The sequence below is a fragment of the Leucopleurus acutus genome (genome assembly GCF_964270905.1).
Source record: "Leucopleurus acutus genome assembly, chromosome: 20".
Classification (NCBI taxonomy): Eukaryota; Metazoa; Chordata; class Mammalia; order Artiodactyla; family Delphinidae; genus Leucopleurus; species Leucopleurus acutus.
In genome coordinates, this window is record NC_139162.1 from 42,447,164 (window position 1) to 42,465,653 (window position 18,490).

The 18,490-nt window shown below is 45.2% G+C and overlaps 1 long non-coding RNA gene across 2 annotated transcripts; it reads right to left on the minus strand.

Annotated features, from left to right (window-relative positions):
- Window positions 1–1,264: 1,264 nt before the first annotated feature.
- On the minus strand, window positions 1,265–18,184 carry LOC309976944. Of its 2 annotated transcripts, none has more exons than XR_014327016.1 (3): window positions 16,703–18,184; window positions 16,288–16,522; window positions 1,265–1,591 (listed from the first exon to the last, which is right to left on the minus strand). It is a non-coding gene; the product is annotated as an uncharacterized lncRNA (long non-coding RNA). The 2 variants fall into 2 exon arrangements; XR_014327017.1 differs by lacking the exon at window positions 1,265–1,591 and having other exon boundaries at window positions 15,582–16,522; window positions 16,703–16,794; window positions 16,887–18,184.
- Window positions 18,185–18,490: the final 306 nt, after the last annotated feature.

Below are 18,490 nucleotides of genomic sequence, written 5' to 3' on the forward strand. Positions count from 1 at the left end.
AACTAAGATTTCCATTTGCTAAAGAAACGAAGAAATGCAGTGTGTAGGGTCCCCAACTTACCTCCCTGAAGTGTCATTCAATCCTGCTGTTCAACCCAGAGTCTAACAGGCTCTCTCTCTTATCAACACACAGGTTACAATGAAATAACAGACAGGTCCACAATCCACGCCTGCAGGGTTACTGCGAGCACATCCTCAACACGCAAGAAACTCTGCGGTCACTGAATAATTATATTTCCCTTCAATCTGTGTGTGTGGACCTGGATCCTCACTCTCAGACGCAGTGTGCAGAGCAGACGGGAACAACAGACTCAAGTTGGAAGTGATTTACTTCATTAGCTGGGATTACAAGTTTAACTTACAAACCAGAGGTCAAAATTTCTCATTAACAAGGGGGCCGTGAATCGCTGCAGGCTTTGGTTCAAGAGGAGACCACTCTTACTACTAACTACACATTTCAGTCTGTCTTTGATGTTCTCCTCCCTCCCTCCTCCCTTTTATTTTTGGCAGAGGAGCTGATTTTAATTGTGGCGCTACAACAAGGCTCTCTCCATCCAGGGGAGCAGCCTCCTGACTGCTGCCGCGAGTGAGCCAGGCTGCAAGATTGGGTGCAGCCAATAGCTCAGGGCACATTTTAATGGCTCCCTTTTCCTACAAGGCTTGGATTGTTTTCCACGTGATTCTGGTTAATGTCACCGCAGGAAAGGGCATCGCTTTTCCTTGTGAGCTTCTGCTCCGTCTGCCTCAGAGAGGTGAAATGTATTAAAACAGAGAAGGAGGCGTCATTCTAACTTTCCAAATGCAAAGGCCAGACCCAGCACATTCTCCAGCACTCGGAAAAGAGAAAGAAGTTTGACAGAGACTGTTACACTAGAAAAAAGTGCTCTTTTTGATAAATCAGCTTTGGTTGTTTACAAAATACTCAGACCGTTTTCACGTGCCTCTTCTCTTCAAAACCACTGCCAAGGGTTAAAAGAAGCAACTCAAATGAGAGACCACCTTTGCAGAGGACACTAGGAATATCAAAATTCAACAGCACAGAATCCTTCTCCAAATAGGAACACTGGGAAAAATATAGCAGAGCTTGTGGTGGGCAGCAGAAATAACAGAACGCTTAACATACACTTCCTATTTCCAAAGACCGAGCGCTACATGCAGGCCACGGTAGCACAATGACCATGTTAACTGAAACAGGGCTCCGAATGGAGTCACTGATGGAAATGATTACAATATCTAATTATTTAGAAGTACAGCGATTTTCGAAAATAACTAAATTGTTATTCTGAGCTAGTCTGGTAAGAAGGTCACATTCAAACCACATAAGCTCTAAATACTCCGTTTCTGTTAATAGGCAGGGATGTTACCATTCAAGTCTGTTCTCCCTGAGAAATGTTTTCTTAGTCGCCTCCGTGTGAAGAGCCCGTGGGCACCGCAGAGACAGTGGGTGAGTGCCCAGGGCCCAGCGGAGAGGCGGCTGTGCTGCTCCGGATTCAGGGGGCACAGTCAGATGCCTGAACCCCGGTTGGCCCACCTGGCTGCACCCGACTCCATCCACGTCCCCAGCAAGGCAGTCTGCTGTGGAAGCCACGTGCTACGGGGAAGAAAACTCACTGTGTAAAAGAAGCAAGATAAGTGGGGTTCAGCGGGGGTTCTGCGGAGGACCACCGGTCCCCATTCTGTGCCCCTTGGGGGCTCCTCCTCCTTGGAGGGATGACTGCTTTCTTTGCTAATGTTCAGGTCGAGTCCCTTTATGGCTCTAGTTCCCTTTAACAAAAATACTGGTTAGAAGTCAAGGAATCTGTTTTACCTGGAGGTGAGAGCAGTTCTCAGCCCGGGACAGTCAGCGGCTCAGACCTGGGAAGCAACGGTGGCTCCACGTCATAGGGGCCCGAGGCAGCCCGGCCATCTGGGCTAGCGGCCACTTCCTGCCACCGGGCAGCACCTCCAGCCAAGCCAGGCGGTCACCTTGACCTGACTGCTGGGGCATCTCACCCACTCTGGTCGGGGGAGTGGGGGAGAGGCCCTCAGCAGCCTTTCAGACTCAACAGGGGGCTATCTTAACAACGAGACATCTTAGAAAGGTCATTATTGCTAGTCTAATTTCAAACAGGCACCACAATGAAGGGCTGTCTTTGTGTGGGATTAATTTCAAAACCTCAGGATTTGATGTCAGTGGGAAAGAACCAGCGTGGGACTCAGACGGCTGCCTTCCCCTGCTTCTGGCCAGCGCCGGCGGCTTGTTTCTTAGGAGATGAAAACTCTGACAAGCCCTTCAGTCAAGCTGAAAGCAGGCAGCGGCCCAGCAACACCCAAGGGCCCCCAGGGCATCCTGTGACCCCTCCGAAAAGTCACATTCACTTTGCTCTTGAGAAAGGAAAAATAAAGCTGGAGGCATTTTATTTTAAACCATGTGAAATAAGGAAATGCGAAGATGCGAAAATGAAGCGGAAAAAAAAAAGTTCGAATTCATTTCCGTCCTTTGCAGTGGCTTAGAAGCCAAACTGGTTCATTTTGAAAGAGTGTAAAAATCTGATCCGTTCACCAGTAGGCAGAGACTACAAAATGCTTAAGGTAAAATATGTAAATATGTAAAATTATCTGTTGAAAACCATCTCCTTTTGTGCTTGAAAGAATTTTTAAAAGCATCTTTATTTCTATTCTGCATTAATATACTGTTGAACAGAAAAGTTACTTTCTGGCAAAAACAACAAAACCAAGGTGCTGAAAATAAAGTGATTTTTTAAATGAAGTTCACAGATAAAGGGAAGGACAAAACAGAGTCTACCTTCCTGTTCCCCTGGATGGCATTTTTAGTAATAATTTTAAGAAGATCATTAATATAACAAATTATAGAATCCAGTATTTTCAAAAGCAGTGTTTGCCTGAAAACTTAAAATCTGCCTGCCTGCCTCCACTGCCATTTCTTTCGGAAGTGGGGTCCTTCTGCCCCTAGATTTCCTCCAGCTCCCCTGACCTGGTCTCCTGACATCCACCTTGATAGAACTGCAGCCCCCTCAGCAGCGAGTTTATTTTCTATTTTTTTAATAAATTATCTTATTATTTTTGGCTGCACTGGGTCTTCGTTGCTGTGTGCGGGCTTTCTCTAGTTGCAGCGAGCAGGGGCTGCTCTTCTTTGCGGTGCACGGGCTTCTCATTACAGTGGCTTCTCTTGTTGTGGAGCACGGGCTCTAGGAGGGCGGGCTTCAGTAGCTGTGGCTCATGGGCTCTAGAGAGCAGGCTCAGTAGTTGTGGCGCACGGGCTTTAGTTGCTCCGTGGCATGTGGGATCTTCCTGGACCAGGGCTCGAACCCGTGTCCCCTGAATTGGCAGGCGGATTCCTTACCACTGTGCCACCAGGGAAGCCCAACAGCGTGTTTAGATACACACCACAAATAATTGCCACAAACAGCTTACCTTACTTCTAAATATTCTCAAATTAGTTTTTAAAAAAATATATAGAAGAATAGCAGAATGCCCATGATTATATTATTATTCATTTAGTTTGACTTAAATATTGTATTGCAACGAAAATCATTTGTCACATGACTTCCAACTTGCAGAAGAAGGTTTTTGGGGGTTTTTTTCCCCCCTAATCCCATTTCTTTTGGGAAGGGGTCAACCAACTAATGGATTGTCTCATCAAACCAACATCTTCTACACTGTAGCTGTTTCCTGTCTCTTCCTGGGTGAAAACATCCTCTCTCGCTGGGCATCCAGCCCCATCAGCCAGGGATGGGGGGATGTGCCTAGGATTGAGATGGGTGGTGTCTGAGAGCTAATCAGCTGAGCTTTCAAGCCAGGTGTACAGAATGCTCAGATCCTAGAAGGGCAGACAAGATGTACCCTTGAGCCTGTATTTACTGAAGCAGCATTGTTGGGGGAAAGCGAAAGCACTTAAAACTGAAAAATTGTTCTTGGTTTTGCAAACCCTTGACTATTTTCTGAAAAATAGACAACAGACAGTAGAAGACTTTCTGAAGTTTTCAAATCTGCGTTTTCTACTATAAACGCTCATGTTCCTACCACTTGTTTCTATGTTTTGTTTTAAGTCTCTCATTTCCTCAATGAAGGTCACCAAAAAATAAAAATTAAAAAAAAAATCATACACACACTCAAAGATAATTGTCCAGAAAGGTTTCCTAGCTCCTCCCCATGCTGATGAAAGGCAAGTCACAGAACCCATTTCCCAGTTCCCTTCCCCTAGACCAGGGCAGACCTAGCCGTGCCCAAGACACCCAGCAAGAAGGATGTTAGGACCCTGACAGCTGCTGAAGGGGTCAGTAAGATGAGGCTGGAGGCCAGGGTGTAAAGTGGTGATATTTTGTTCATCATAATTTTTTTTTGCATTAATTCTTTTTTTAAAAAATTTATTCATTTTTGGCTGCGTTGGGTCTTCATTACTGTGCGCAGGCTTTCTCTAGTTGCAGCGAGCAGGGGCTACTCTTCGTTGCAGTGCATGGTCTTTTCACTGGGGTGGCTTCTCTTGTTGCCAAGCACGGGCTCTAGGCACACGGGCTTCAGTAGTTGTGGCTCGCAGGCTCTAAGAGCGCAGGCTCAATAGTTGTGGCGCATGGGCTTAGTTGCTCTGTGGCATCCACCTGGACCAGGGCTCGAACCCGTGTCCCCTGCATTGGCAGGTGGATTCTCAACCACTGCGCCACCAGGGAAGTCCCTGCATTAATTCTTATTAAACATATATTGCAGTAAAATGTTATTTATCTTGACTACTGAGTTTTTTGGCACCTCCTTAAATTTTGCCCCCAGGCAATTGCCTCACTCACCTCTCCCTGGTCCTGGCCTTGCTGCGGGGAATGATGGGTGCCTCACTAGCTGAATGGGGTCCCACCTGGACCAGCCAACATGGCAGAGGAGCTGACATTTCTCCCAACAGGCCTCCCTTGGACAGCTGGAAGCAATTTCTTTGCTGACCCTTCTCAATCCAGGCTCACTAGAGCTTTTTGAAACAGTGAAACTCCAACTTTACAAAACCCAGGATGGGAAAGACTTACTGAGTTAAAACACAGTTTTCCTGTGCATCACACTAGAATAAACTATTCTAAGTACGTCCCCACATTCATAGTACGTAAACATAGTACGCTGTTCTGATAAAAGTCTTGAAGAGACAGGAGGAGCTGTATCGTTAGCATCATTATTTTCAACTACCACTATCACATACTGGGTGCCATTATGGAGCTGAGGGCTCGACACATTTTATTTTGCTTAGTGCCCAGAAACCCTGATGGCAAATCTGAGGTTGCACAAAGTTATACACGCTGGCCGTGGGGCTGAGCTGGCGTATGAAGTCAGATCGGACTCCAGAGCCCACGTACTGTGGAGCCTGAGAGGTGAGTTTGGTTTTACTCTTCCTTTTGCATTTCTCTGGCCTAGCTCTGTGCAGGGATGCTGAGCCCAGGGCTGAAGGTTGGCCAGGTGGCTGCAACTGAGGCTCCCACACCACCCCCTCGTAAGCCTGAGGACTCCTGAGCATGACCCAGGAGAAGCAGTTTCCCCATCCACACAGTCATGGGCAGAAGCAGGTCTCCAGTCCTGCTGGGCAGCCCTGGACAGCAAAGGTGTGCCCAGGACCAGAGTCTACTTCCTTTGGATGATGGGGGGTCAGTAGCAGGAGCACTGATTTTCAATTCTGGGTCCTTATGCAAAAATAATCAAAACTTCCTATCTGAGCAGCGGAAGAAACAGATCTCCAGCTTAAAAGGAGGATAGGAGGGGTGTGAGGAAGAACCTTAGTTGTCACAGCTGGAAACTTAAGCATCCGGAAACACATCTCTGTGGGTCATGCTCTCAGCCCGGCCAAGGACAAAGCAATGAGCAGCCCAGCTCTTCACCTTCCCTCCCCAGTGGTCCCTTCTGTGTGTCCAGGCTCCTTGACTTTCTCACTCTCCTCTTCTCTTTCCTCCCCTCTGCAAGCCCCAGAGGGCTTTTGCTCATAGTACACGCTCTCCCATTCCTTCTTAGCCATTCTCTCAGCTTTTCACGTATTCTGCCAACCACCCCACTAGATGCACTATCTGTTTCCCCTAGCCAAACTCTTTTAAAAATTAACCTCTAGGGACTTCCCTGGTGGCACAGTGGTTAAGAATCCGCCTGCCAATGCAGGGGACACGGGTTCGAGCCCTGGTCCGGGAAGATCCCACATGCCGCGGAGCAACTAAGCCCGTGCGCCACAACTACCGAGCCTGCGCTCTAGAGCCCGCAAGCCACAACTACTGAAGCCTGCGCGCCCAGAGCCCGTGCTCCACAACAAGAGAAGCCGCCGCAGTGAGAAGCCTGCGCACCACAACGAAGAATAGCCCCCACTCGCCGCAACTAAAGAAAGCCTGCATGCAGCCAAAAATAAATAAATTTTAAAAAAATTAAAAATTAACCTCTATTCTACATGAGGTTCATTAACCCTTTTGCCTCCCCCAAACCTATAGCATTGCAGAGAAAGCTGAAGCCGCCCCACCCCCGCTGAACTCCTATCATCCACGGCTACCCTCAGCCTTCTAAAAGGTAGTCACTGAGTCGTATATATTCTTTCTGACTTTTATTCTATGCTTTTGCAACATACATGGGACTCCATTAAAACCAAGCAGTATTAGTTGTCATTGTTGAGGGTTTTTTTTTATAACATAAACCATACATGTATTTGTTCTGCAGAATTTTTTCACTCAATAATACATCTTAGAGATCTATTTGCATACATATAGGTCCAACTCAATTTTTTTTAATTGCTATATAAAACTCCACGCTGTGAAGATGCCTTAATCTATTTAGACATTTCAATATTGATGGGCATTTAGGTTTCTGCTATTAACAAAGCCTGGTGTGATGATTCTCTCTGTGCACATAACATGTTTCTTGAGAGTAGGTAAAGCAGAAGGGAAATTGCTGGGTTTCAGGGTGTGTACATTTCTAGTTGTAATGGAAACCGCTAGGTCCTCCAAAGAAGTTGCAGCAATAGGTAGCATCTGAGGGCAGTATCCTGACATACTCACTAGTACCTCCTATTATCAGACTGGTAAATTTTTGCCCATTTGATGAGTGACAAATACTACCTCATTTTTAAAATTTAACTTTTATTTTATATTATAGTTGATTTAAAATGTTGCATTAGTTTTAGGTATACAGCAAAGTGATTCAGTTATATATATATCTCCATTCTTTTTCAGATTCTTTTCCCATATAGGTTATTACAGAATATTGAGTAACGTTCCCTGTGCTATACAGTAGGTCCCTGTTGATTATCTATTTTATATATAGTAGTGTGTGTATGTTAATCCCAAATTCCTCTCCCCACCTTTCTCCTTTGGTAACCGTAAGTTTGTATTTGAAGTTTGTAGTCTGTTTCTGTTTTGTAAATAAGTTCATTTGTATCATTTTTTTAGATTCCACATATAAGTGATATCATATGTTATTTGTCTTTCTCTGTCTGACTTCATTTAGTATAATTCCATCCATGTTGCTGCAAATGGCATTATTTCATTTTTTTCTAATATTCCATTATACATAAAAATGCTACCTCATTTAACTTGCATTTTCCTTAAGATTTGGCAGGATTGAGCATCTTTTTTTTTTTTTTTTTTTTTTTTGGTAATCAATTTCCAAGCCATTTTCCAGGCCTCTTCTGTGAATTGCCTATTCATATTCTTTGCCCACTTAAAAAAAATAAGTTTATCTTTTTACCCTATCACTTGCTTTCCTGCTTGAGCACACGGCAGGTGCTTGGGACACGTGGGATCTCAAGCCACCCATCCACTCTGTATGGGGACACAGCACCTTTGGGCCACACTGTGGCTCTGACATATTCCTTTAAAAGAGATCACATAGCACCTCTTCTTGGAAGCTTTCTCAGTATTCCCACGGCATTTGGGGATCACTGATCCTGAGGCTGGCAGTGACATGTGCTAGCACTGACCAGGAGCCCCTTTTAAAATCAGGGGACCCTGTCACACACAGCACCTCGGGCCCCACAGCCAGCTGGGGCTTCCATCTGGAGCTGTCAGCCTCCAGTGGGCTAGTCCCAGGCCTGGCCTCAGCCCAGAGCTTGGGGCTCTATGGGCCCCACCCGCAGGAGCCTTCCACAGCTGAGGGCCTACTGTGTGCAAGCCGTAGGCAAGGTGGCCCCTGACCATCACTTTGTTTAATCCCACTACATTGACAGATGCCAACTCCCAGTTCCACAGCTTGCTCCAAACCTCCCAGTGTGGCCCCGGGAAGACTGGGATTTGAACTTGGATAGGCATCCCTGCTTTGCTGATGGCCCTGCTGCACTCCTGGGCTGGCGGCTCCTGGAAGCTGAAGAGTGCAGGTCAGTAAAACCAGGGCCCAGCCACAGCATCCAGCACCCCCCAACACCCACACCCACTCCACAGCACACGCACCCTGGTCCATCGCCTGAGCTGCTGCAGGCAGAGCGCTGGACAGCCCGAATTCTCATTGAGGGGAACGCCCGCCTTCCCCCTCCCCATGGCCCCACTTTAGAGGATGCTGAGTAACAGGTACACAAGGGGAGAGTCATCCCTGAGCTCAGAAAGCCTCAGGTGGAGGACCAGATTCAGCCAGAGGTCCACCCACCCTGGGTGTCCCTGCCCCATGAGCCAAAGGGAGAGAGAGAGAAAGAAAGTGGGGCAGGGGTTTCTGAAGGTCAACAGACCAAAGTTTGGTCAACTTCTAATACATCTTCCACTTAATATTAATATTTAATACTGAAAAATCCTAATGGTGACCTGATTGTCTCCTGTGAATTCCAGCCCTCTCAGAGAGCCTATCTCTCAAGGTGACAAGCTGGTGGTACCTGAATTCATTACTGCCTGATTAATTATGCTGCCTTTGTACAAGGGAGATGGGGACTTCAATCAGCCACAGCCGCCACCCCCGGCCACCACCTCATCAGGCCGGCCGCTGTTTGAGAGCCTGGCCCAGCGCCCGACATGGGGGCGACCGGGAAGCTGTGAGTGGTGGCTGGTTACATGTGGCTGCCGGCGGTCAGAGGGCTTGGGATGTGGGGCCCTTTCTGCAAAAGAGGGCATTTGGGCAGTCGAGGGAAGGAGGGGTGAGTTGGTTCTACCAGCTGCTGAGTGGAGATTTCTGCTCTGTCCCAGGAGGGGCCTGACCAGGAGGCCCTCCTCTGGATTCTCTGAAACTGGCTGTCATCCCTTCAGGAAGGGGCACTAGGTCTCAGAAGGTGCTATTTGGAGCAAATGTATCCCTTGGGATACAAGGTCACTTTAGTGAAGGCAAAGGTTTACTTGCCAACTACCCAGAGCCGTGTTCAGGCACAGCCCTGGTGGGCATCAAAGCACAGTCTCACCATCTGGGGTGGGGCTCAGGGCAGCTCCAGGTACCTATGCAGGGTGAGAACGTCACCTACTGACTTCACTGGTTTGTTAACCTGCCAGGGCGCTCCCGCTGCGGCCCTTCTGCATTTGTCGAGGTCTACCAAGTTGTGCAATGCAGTCATATTTGAAGAGTTGCAGAGTGATATACTTTTTCAAAGAAGAAAAGACCAGATATCTTTGCAAATGTCAGTTCCCCACCCCTATCCTGAGCCTGCCCTGTGTGGAGCAACAGAAGAGGTACACACCAGCCTAGTGCCCTGTGAACCTTGGCCTCAGCGGGTCTGGTTTAAAATAGTACCCTGTCATGGATGTGCTGTGTGACCGTGGCCAAGGTACCTAACCTCTCTGAGTCTCGGTTTTCAGACAGCACTATGCGCCCCACAGGGTGGTTGTGAGAGCTAAATAAGAGAGCACACGTGAAGTCCCGGTTTTGCCCCAGAATACCTCCTGACATGGGCCAGCTTAATCCAGCTGTTTTGGTGCCACCTTGTCAAAGCTGAGCAGTCAAAAGGGGAAATGCTGGTTTTCGTTACTAAGCTGTGTGTGAATCCGTCTTCTCACTGCGAAGCTTCAGGGACTGGGAGAGCATGCATTACGGGGCAATTCTACAAAACCTTGCTTCTAGGCCACAACAGAGCAATCCACACCCCCTAGCTTTGCTGAACTGCCCCACCCTAGCTGCCCTCCCTGGAGGCGTCACTGGCCTCCTCGCAAGCCACCTGGCAGGTGTGGTCACAGAGGAACCCCTACAGGGCGGGGAGGGAGGAAGCAGGTCTCAGGAAGACCCAGGACAGTTGCTCACGTCCTAGGGAGAAGGGTGTGTGCCCAGAGGTGTAGCCAGCAAAGCCATGAAGAGTCGGCAGTGGTTCAGGGGCACCAGGCAATGGGGACAGAGGTGTCACCAATCAGAAGCTAGGATTAGAGTTTAGTCAAGGGAAAAGTCTAGGTCCAGGTTGGTCAGAAGCTGCCACACGTCAAACAGCAGGAGTCCTCAGCCTGTCAGGAGCACTGAGGCTTAGACTCCCCCACTCGGACTCGTGGTGCAGGCCCAGCACCTGGGGCAGGGCTGGGCTGGGTGTCTGAGCCTCCACTTGGAACCCTAGAGCACACAGGGTGAGGTCCTACCAGAAACTAGGTGGCTGGGTCCCCAAAAGAAAGATCTAGTAGCTGGGTTCTCCTGAGGACCAGAGGGAGTGGGGCTGGGGCAGGGAGACTGAGTCCATCCAAGGGAAAATGGGGCAACAGCCTCTATGGCATCTTCGTTTTCAGCAGATAAACTTACAAGGTTCAAACTTTGGAGGTTTAAAAACAAGCTAATTGGGAAACCTATGAAAGATATAAAGGTTGCTTAATGGGACCTTCAGATGGGAACAGCAGCCACCTTCCTGAGGTTGCCAGGTGCCTAGACACATGCTCAACACCACCTGAGACATCTGTTACCCACCTCCTCCAAACTCACTTGGAGAAACTGCATGTAGCGTGCTTGGGGTCATTTTTCTCAGTAAGGGAGACTGGCCCCTCCTGAGCCCTGGCTGTGAAAAGACAAAGGGGAAAGAACAGACAGCAGGGCAGGGGCTCTTACTTTCTACCCCTCTGGAATCATAATATGCCCATTACACTGGTAAGAGATGAAGAGATTTGCCCAAAGGCACAAAACCAATGGCTATGGACTTTCAGTGTCCCCCAAAATTTACATGTTGAAGCTCTAACCTCTAATGTGATGGTATTTGGAGATGGAGCCTTTGGGAGGTAATTAGGTTAGATGAGACCATGAGGGTAGGGCCCTCATGATGGGATTAGTGGTCTTATTAAGATACCAGAGAGCTCACTCTTTCTGCCATGTGGGGACACAGTGAGAAGGCAGTCTACTGCAAACCAGGAAGAGAGCTTTCACCAGAGCCTGACCATACTGGCATCTTGATCTCGGACTTCCATCCTCCAGAACTTTGAGAAAATAAATTTCTGTTGTTTAAGTCATCCAGTCTATGGTATTTTATTAAGGCAGCCTGAGCAGACTAATACACCTGTGAATAGTCTTTTCTTTGCTTTTCTCCTGTCTGCTTCTGAAGCTACACTATTGGCCCAAAGGACTAGATGAACCTTGCACCAGAGCCATCTATGCAAATGCCAGTTCTTAATGAGTATAGAACCTTCTGGAAACTGTCAAGAAAATGCTAGGACCCTGATGACGAGAGGATCACCCACAAAGACAAAGGCCTTCACCCACCTTCAAATGCTCTATCTTATTACCTGTCAGTAGATGACAGGCTGATGCAAAGTCCCAAAGATAGGGAGGCCAAGGGGTGAGCAGTGGGTGGAGGAGGCACCAGCATCCAACCCCACGTGGGACATCTGGGCATTTCAACCTGAGAGCATAGCAGACACAGAGGCTGAAATGTGTTCCCCCAGGCTCCTCACGTTGCTTCACAAACGCCACCCCCAAGCCCAGGGGCTCCGCGAGTGAAGAAGGTCTCTAGGACACCTATTACTCAGCTGCCTGGTACAGGAAGAACACTGGACCAGGAGTCAAAAGACTTGGTGTCTATAGATCAGCTCCTCAATTTGTAAGCTGGGGCCTTAGAGCAAGTTACTTAACCTCTCTGTGCCTGAATTTCCAATCTGTAAAGGGTATCCACACCTCCCAAATTAGGTTATTATGGGGATCAGTGAGAGAACAAACAATGGTGGCTCTATAAGTGTTGGTTTCCTTTCCTGTTTTTCCTGCCTCGGCCTCTGTATTTGCCCGTTTGCTGTTAATTTATAGATATTTCACAAAATTCACTGACTGGGGAGAAAAATCTTCCCCACTTTAAAAAAAAAAAAAAAGATGACATAGTTTTTTGGAAAGAATATGGGTCTTAGGTCAGAAAAAAAAAAAACATGTTAATGAGCCTGGGACATAGTAGGTGCTCAATGAATATTTGAGGAAGGGAGAAAGGAACTCCGCAGGAAGAATGAGTCCCTTTCTCATCAGGTTCCCGTGCCTTTGCTACAGTGCACATTCAGATATTTGGGGGTCCTATCCACACATGCCGATCTCTCTCTGGAGTTTTGAGCTCCACTAGGACAGGCACTGCCCAACACTGAACCTGACCTTTGGCAAAGCTCAACAAACTTGGGGTGAATGGAAAGAAAGCTTCGAATGCCTACACACTACATACACACAGACTGCCAGACTCAACAGAATGGTTTTCAGGCTGGCAAGAGGCTCCTGGCACCTGACTCTTTGAATACGGATGGCATGTGGGTATGTCAGAGTGTGATCCTGCTTTAAGAAAATGACGAGTTTCAAAGACATGAGAACAATCAATTTGATCCAATAAAATTCAGAAAAATACATTTTCCATTAACTGTTATCGATAGTGGCAAATTTGTGAGGTCACATTAGAAATATTGATATTTCTGCCTTCCAACAACCTCTTTAGTCATTGTTTGCATGGAGTATTTTTTCCCATCTTTGCACTTTATACCTTTCTTATCCTCATGCCTAAGGTGTGTCTCAATATGTAGTTGGTTTTCCGTTATTTATCCTGTCTGTCAATTTTTGTAGTTTGATGGCAATGTTTAGTTCATCTACATTTGATTTAATTACTAACATATTTAGTTTTGTTTTGCTTTGTTTTGTTTTTGGCCACGACGCATGGCTTGCGGGATCTTAGTTCCCTGACCAGGGATTGAACCTGGGCCCATGGCAGTGAAAGCACCAAGTCCTAACCACTGGACTGCCAGGGAATTCCCTCATATTTACGTTTAAATCTACAATGTTTCTATTTCTTTTTCTATTTGCCTCACCTTCTTTGTTTTCTTTTGAAGTAATTATTTTCACATCATTTATCTCTCTAGTATTAGCTTTATATATATATATATATATATATATATATATATATATATACACACACACACACACACACACACCCCCTAGAGATTATGTTATGGACAGAATTGTGTCCCCCTACCAAACTTATATGTTGAAGCTCCAACCCCCAGTGTGACTGTATTTGAAGACAGGACCTTTACAGAAGTAATTAAGGTTAAGTGAGGTCATAAGGGTCTGACCTGATAGGATTGCTGTTCTTATAAGAAGAAACACCAGAGAGTTCTCTCTCTTTCTGACATCTGACGACAAAGGGAGAAGTGGGCCATCTAAAGAGAGCCCTCAGGGCTTCCCTGGTGGCGCAGTGGTTGAGAGTCCACCTGCCGATGCAGGGGATGCGGGTTCGTGCCCCATCCGGGAATATCCCACATGCCGTGGAGCAGCTGGGCCCGTGAGCCATGGCCACTGAGCCTGCGCGTCCGGAGCCTGTGCTCCGCAATGGGAGAGGCCACAACAGTGAGAGGCCCACGTACTGCAAAGAAAAAAAACAATAAACATAAAGAGAGCCCTCACTAGAACCTGACCATGCTGGCAACCTAATCTCTGACTTCCAATCTCCAGAACTGTGAGAAAATAAATTTCTGTTGTTTAAGCCATCCAGTCGATCTTATTTTGTTATGGTAGCCCAAGCACACTGAGACATTATAAAATACATCTTAATTTATTAAAATAAAAAAAAAAGATTCATAATTTTACTAGTTCTTGAACAGTGTAAGAACCTTAACACATCTTAACTCTATTCACTCCCCTCCCACTTCTTGTTCTATTGCTGTCATACATTTTTATTCTTATATATATATATTGTTAAAATGTTTTTCTATATGTATTTAAAACCCCACAAGATATTATTTTGGTCAGATTTACCCACTTATTTTCTCTTTCTGCTGCTTTCTACATTCATTCCTTTTGGCATTTCTAAAGTTCCACTTATGACAATTTTCCCTCTGCCTAAAAGAATCTCCTTTAGTACTTCTTTTAGTAGATATCTGCTAGTAACAAATGCTCTCGGTTTTTGTCCATTTTAAGAATAACCTCATTTAACCTTCATTATTGATAAGTATTTTTATTGGTTAAAAAATTCCAGGGACTTCCCTGGTAGTCCAGTGGCTAAGACTCCATGCTCCCAATGCAGGGGGTCCAGGTTTGATCCCTGGTCAGGGAACTAGATCTCACATGCCACAACTAAGAGTTTGTAGGCCACAACTAAAGACCTGCATGCTGCAACTAAATACTCCCCATGCCAAAACTAAGGATCCAACAAGCCACAACGAAGATCCCATCTAAAAAATTCTAGATTAGCTTTTCAGTGCTGTAAAGATGTTATTTCATTGTCTTCTGGCTTTCATGGTTTCTGTTAAAGTTAGCACTAAGTCTTATGACAGTTCCAGTGAAGGTAATCTGTCATTTTACTTGGCTACTTTTAAGATTATCTCTTATTCTTTGATTTTTGGTAGTTTTACTCTGATGTGTCTAAGTGTGATGTTCTTTATATTTATACTGCTTAGGGCTCTAAAAGGATTCTTGAATCTGTGGATTTATGTCTTTCAACAACTTTGGAAAATTCCTGGACATTATCTATTCAAATATTGCTTCTGTTCAATTCTCTCTCTCCCTGTCCTCTTCTGGGACTTCAACTACAAATATGTTAAAACCTTTTCACTATGTCCAAAATACGACATACTCTTTCTGTATTTTCCATTCTTTTGTCTCTTGATGCATCACTTTGGATATTTTTTTTCTATCTTCCAATTCACTAATCCTCTCTTCATCTGTGTCTAATCTTCTTTGAACTCACCTGTTACTTTTAATTACACTTTTTCAGTTATAAAATTTCTATTGATTCTTTTTTTATATACTTCTATTACCTGTTGGAATTTTCCATTTTGTCTTTAATCCCCTTGAATGTATTGATCAGAGGTTATTCTATCTATATTTGTCTATATCTGATAACTCTAATAACTGGATTTCTGTGAGTCAGTTTATATTAACTATTTCTTCTCTTGGTTTAGGGTGACTTGGTCTTGTCTCCTGGTAGGCCTAGTAAATTTTGATCAACAGCTACAGGTTGTACATGAAAAATTATAGAATCAATGTGGTATTGTGGATGATGCTATGTTTCTCCAGAGATTTTCTTTTGCTTTGTAATGCAGTTAGTATAGAGGCAGACCATCTTAATCTGGTTTGAGTCAAAGCTGTACCTTTGTGAGAGTTGGTCCTTTTTTGATTTGCCCTTACTACTGGTATAACCTTTCAAAGGTCCTAACCAAAAGCCTAGGATATTACCAGGGCCTCTCTGAGATTGCCAAAGCTTTGCTCAGCTTCTTAGCACTGAAATCACTGCCTTGAAGAGGCATTGAAGAGGTAAATGCCTTGAAGGGAAAACAGTGCTGTTATGTACTAAATATTTGTGCCCCCCCATTCATATATTGAAGCCCTAGCCCCCAACGTGGTGATATAAGGAAATGAAACCTTGGGAAGGTAATTAGGTTCAGATGGCGTGATGAGGGTGTAGCCTCTATGATTGGATTAGTGTGCCTTTTTTTTTTTTTTGGCTGCATCGGGTCTTTGTAGTGGCATGCAGGGTCTTCGTTGCGGCAAGCAGGATCTTTTTGTTGCAGGCTCTTTGTTGTAGCGCACATGGGCTTCTCTCTAGTTGTGGTGTGCAGGTTTTCTCTCTCTAGTTGAGGCAAGTGGGCTCAGTAGTTGTGGTGTGTGGGCTTAGTTGCCCCGTGGAATGGGGGATCTTAGTTCCCCAACCAGGGATTGAACCCGCATCCCCTGCATTGGAAGGCGGATTCTTTACTACTGGATCACCAGGGAAGTCCCTGGATTAGTGCTCTTATAAGATGAGGAAGAGAAACCAGACCTTCCTCTCTCTGCCATGTGAGGATACAGAGAGAAGGTGGCAATCTGCCAGCCAGCCCTCACAAAGAACCGAATCTGCTGACACCTTGACCTTGGACTTTCAGCCTCTATAACTGTTAGAAATAAATGTCTGTTGTTTAAGCCACCCAGTCTATGGTATATTTTATAGCAGCCCAAGCTAAGACAAATGTCAAATGTCAGGCTCACCTTTCTATGTTTCCATTCTCTCCAGGATCTTGCCCTCTCAGGTTCTTACTGTCAGACAGATTTTTTAAATTATCCAGCTGTTCTGCTTGTTTGAGGTGGGAGGTTTGGTTTGATCCAGGCTGGTGTTCAGAGCCAGAAGCAGAGGTCTCAACTATTCCTATAGCATAATTGCTCAGTTATAATGATGCACAAAAATTCAGGTTCAGGGTATTAGCTTTGGTGTAATAAATTCCATCTGAGTGGGTTAAAAAAAAGTACACATTGGTTCAACTGATTGGAAAAAGTAGAAAATTATAGTTTTCTATTAAGGTAAATTATTCTAATTAAATGAGTATAAGAAGCTTTTGAGCAATCACTGGAAACATACAATATATCACAGCTAATTTCCCAATATTTTTCCCACAGTGAAGTATACCTCTGGTTTATAGTAGTAAGAGTTAGAGGAGCTGCTAGCATTCCCAGCCCTCCACCAGGCTCTGGATCACACGGCTAGATGCAGCCAGGTCCCTAAAAAGACAACATATTAGACTCAGCACGACAGCCCAGGCAAACTCATTCAACAAACATATAGCAACCAAATTTAAACAGTCTTATCTTACTTCTCCAGAAGTTTCAGAAATTGTCCTTTTAAAGTACAAACATCCACAAAAACTGAGATGAAAACAGAAAAATAATTTTCCATAACAGAGTAGAGATGTGATACTGCCAACTACTTGTCAAATGACAATTGCTGTTTTAAGCTTTGCCCCAACAGATGGTTCATGTCACATGGGGGAAAAGGCCATCAAAGCACAAAGTTCGACCTGTTTTGGCAGAGTATCAGGATGAACAACTAACCCAAAGGCCAGGATGCATGCTGAATATTGAACTGCATGTCCTACAGGAAGAGAGGGAAGATAAAAGCAGTTGGGAAGGCTGAGGGTATCGACTACAGGCACCCATGTTTTGATGAGCAAATGGCTCATCAAAATGGCTGGGCCTTGGTATAGCTTGGTATAGCTACAGTTACTAAGTGAAATGCCTTGGGAACTAGATGGATGGAAATAAATCTATGAGCCCAAGAGACCAATCCCTAAGAAGGTTACAGACTGGTTAACATGATAATGCTTTGGCCTCCAAACACAACTGGGAGACTCAAGACCAACAGCTCAATTTGGATTGCTTCAGCTAACAAAATAAAGGATGATGACAGGAAGTCCATGGTGGTCTCTCAACTCCCTGGAGGGACACACAGAGAAGAAAAAGTTGATTACGGGCAGGTTATAACCACAGAATCTATTAGGATTAAATGGGTCCTCCACGTAGACCTAGTCTAACCACCTTATAGAAGATGAACTGACACCACCCAGGGAGCTCCTTTTCATCTGTCAGAACCCATATCAAACATCAATTCTTCTGCAAAGCCTTCCATGCTTCCATTTGGTGGCTTCCTTCTTTGTTATTTTCTAATCTGAAGTGTCAGCTCCATAATTTCAAAATCTCAAGCAGACAGAAGGTCCTCCATAGTGTTTCTTGAGCGGACAAGTGAGAAATGACATGTGTAATTTCACAGAGCAAGACATGGGCCAGTCGTCCTGAGCTCCAACCCAGACAATTTAGTCAGGCTTCAAGGCAGGTTCCCAAGTTTGAAAACGCCCTGCAAAAAATAAAAGATAAAAAAAATTTAAACATTAAAAAAAAGAATAATAAAATGAACCACCATGTACTCATTACTAATATTCAACCTTGTTTCCATCTATACCTTCACCTACTTTCCTTACTACTACATAAAACTATTTAGATCTTTTTTTAAAAAAAATAAATTTATTTATTTTTGGCTGCATTGAGTCTTTGTTGCTGCATGCGGACTTTCTCTAGTTGCAGTGAGCGGGGGCTGCTCTTCATTGTGGTGCGCGGGCTTCTCTCACAGAACATGGGCTCTAGCCACACGGGCTCAGTAGTTGTGGCTCATGGGCTCTAGGGCGCAGGCTCAGTAGTTGAGGCACACAGGCTTGGGTGCTCTGCTGCATGTGGGATCTTCCCGGACCAGTGATCAAACCTGTGTCCCCTGCATTGGCAGGCGGATTCTTAACCACTGTGCCACCAGGAGAGTCCTACATAAAACTATTTAGAAATAAAATCTAGATATCATATCATCTGTAAATATTTTAGCACATATTTCCAAAATACATCGAAAATGTTAAAATATTTTTAAATACTTAAA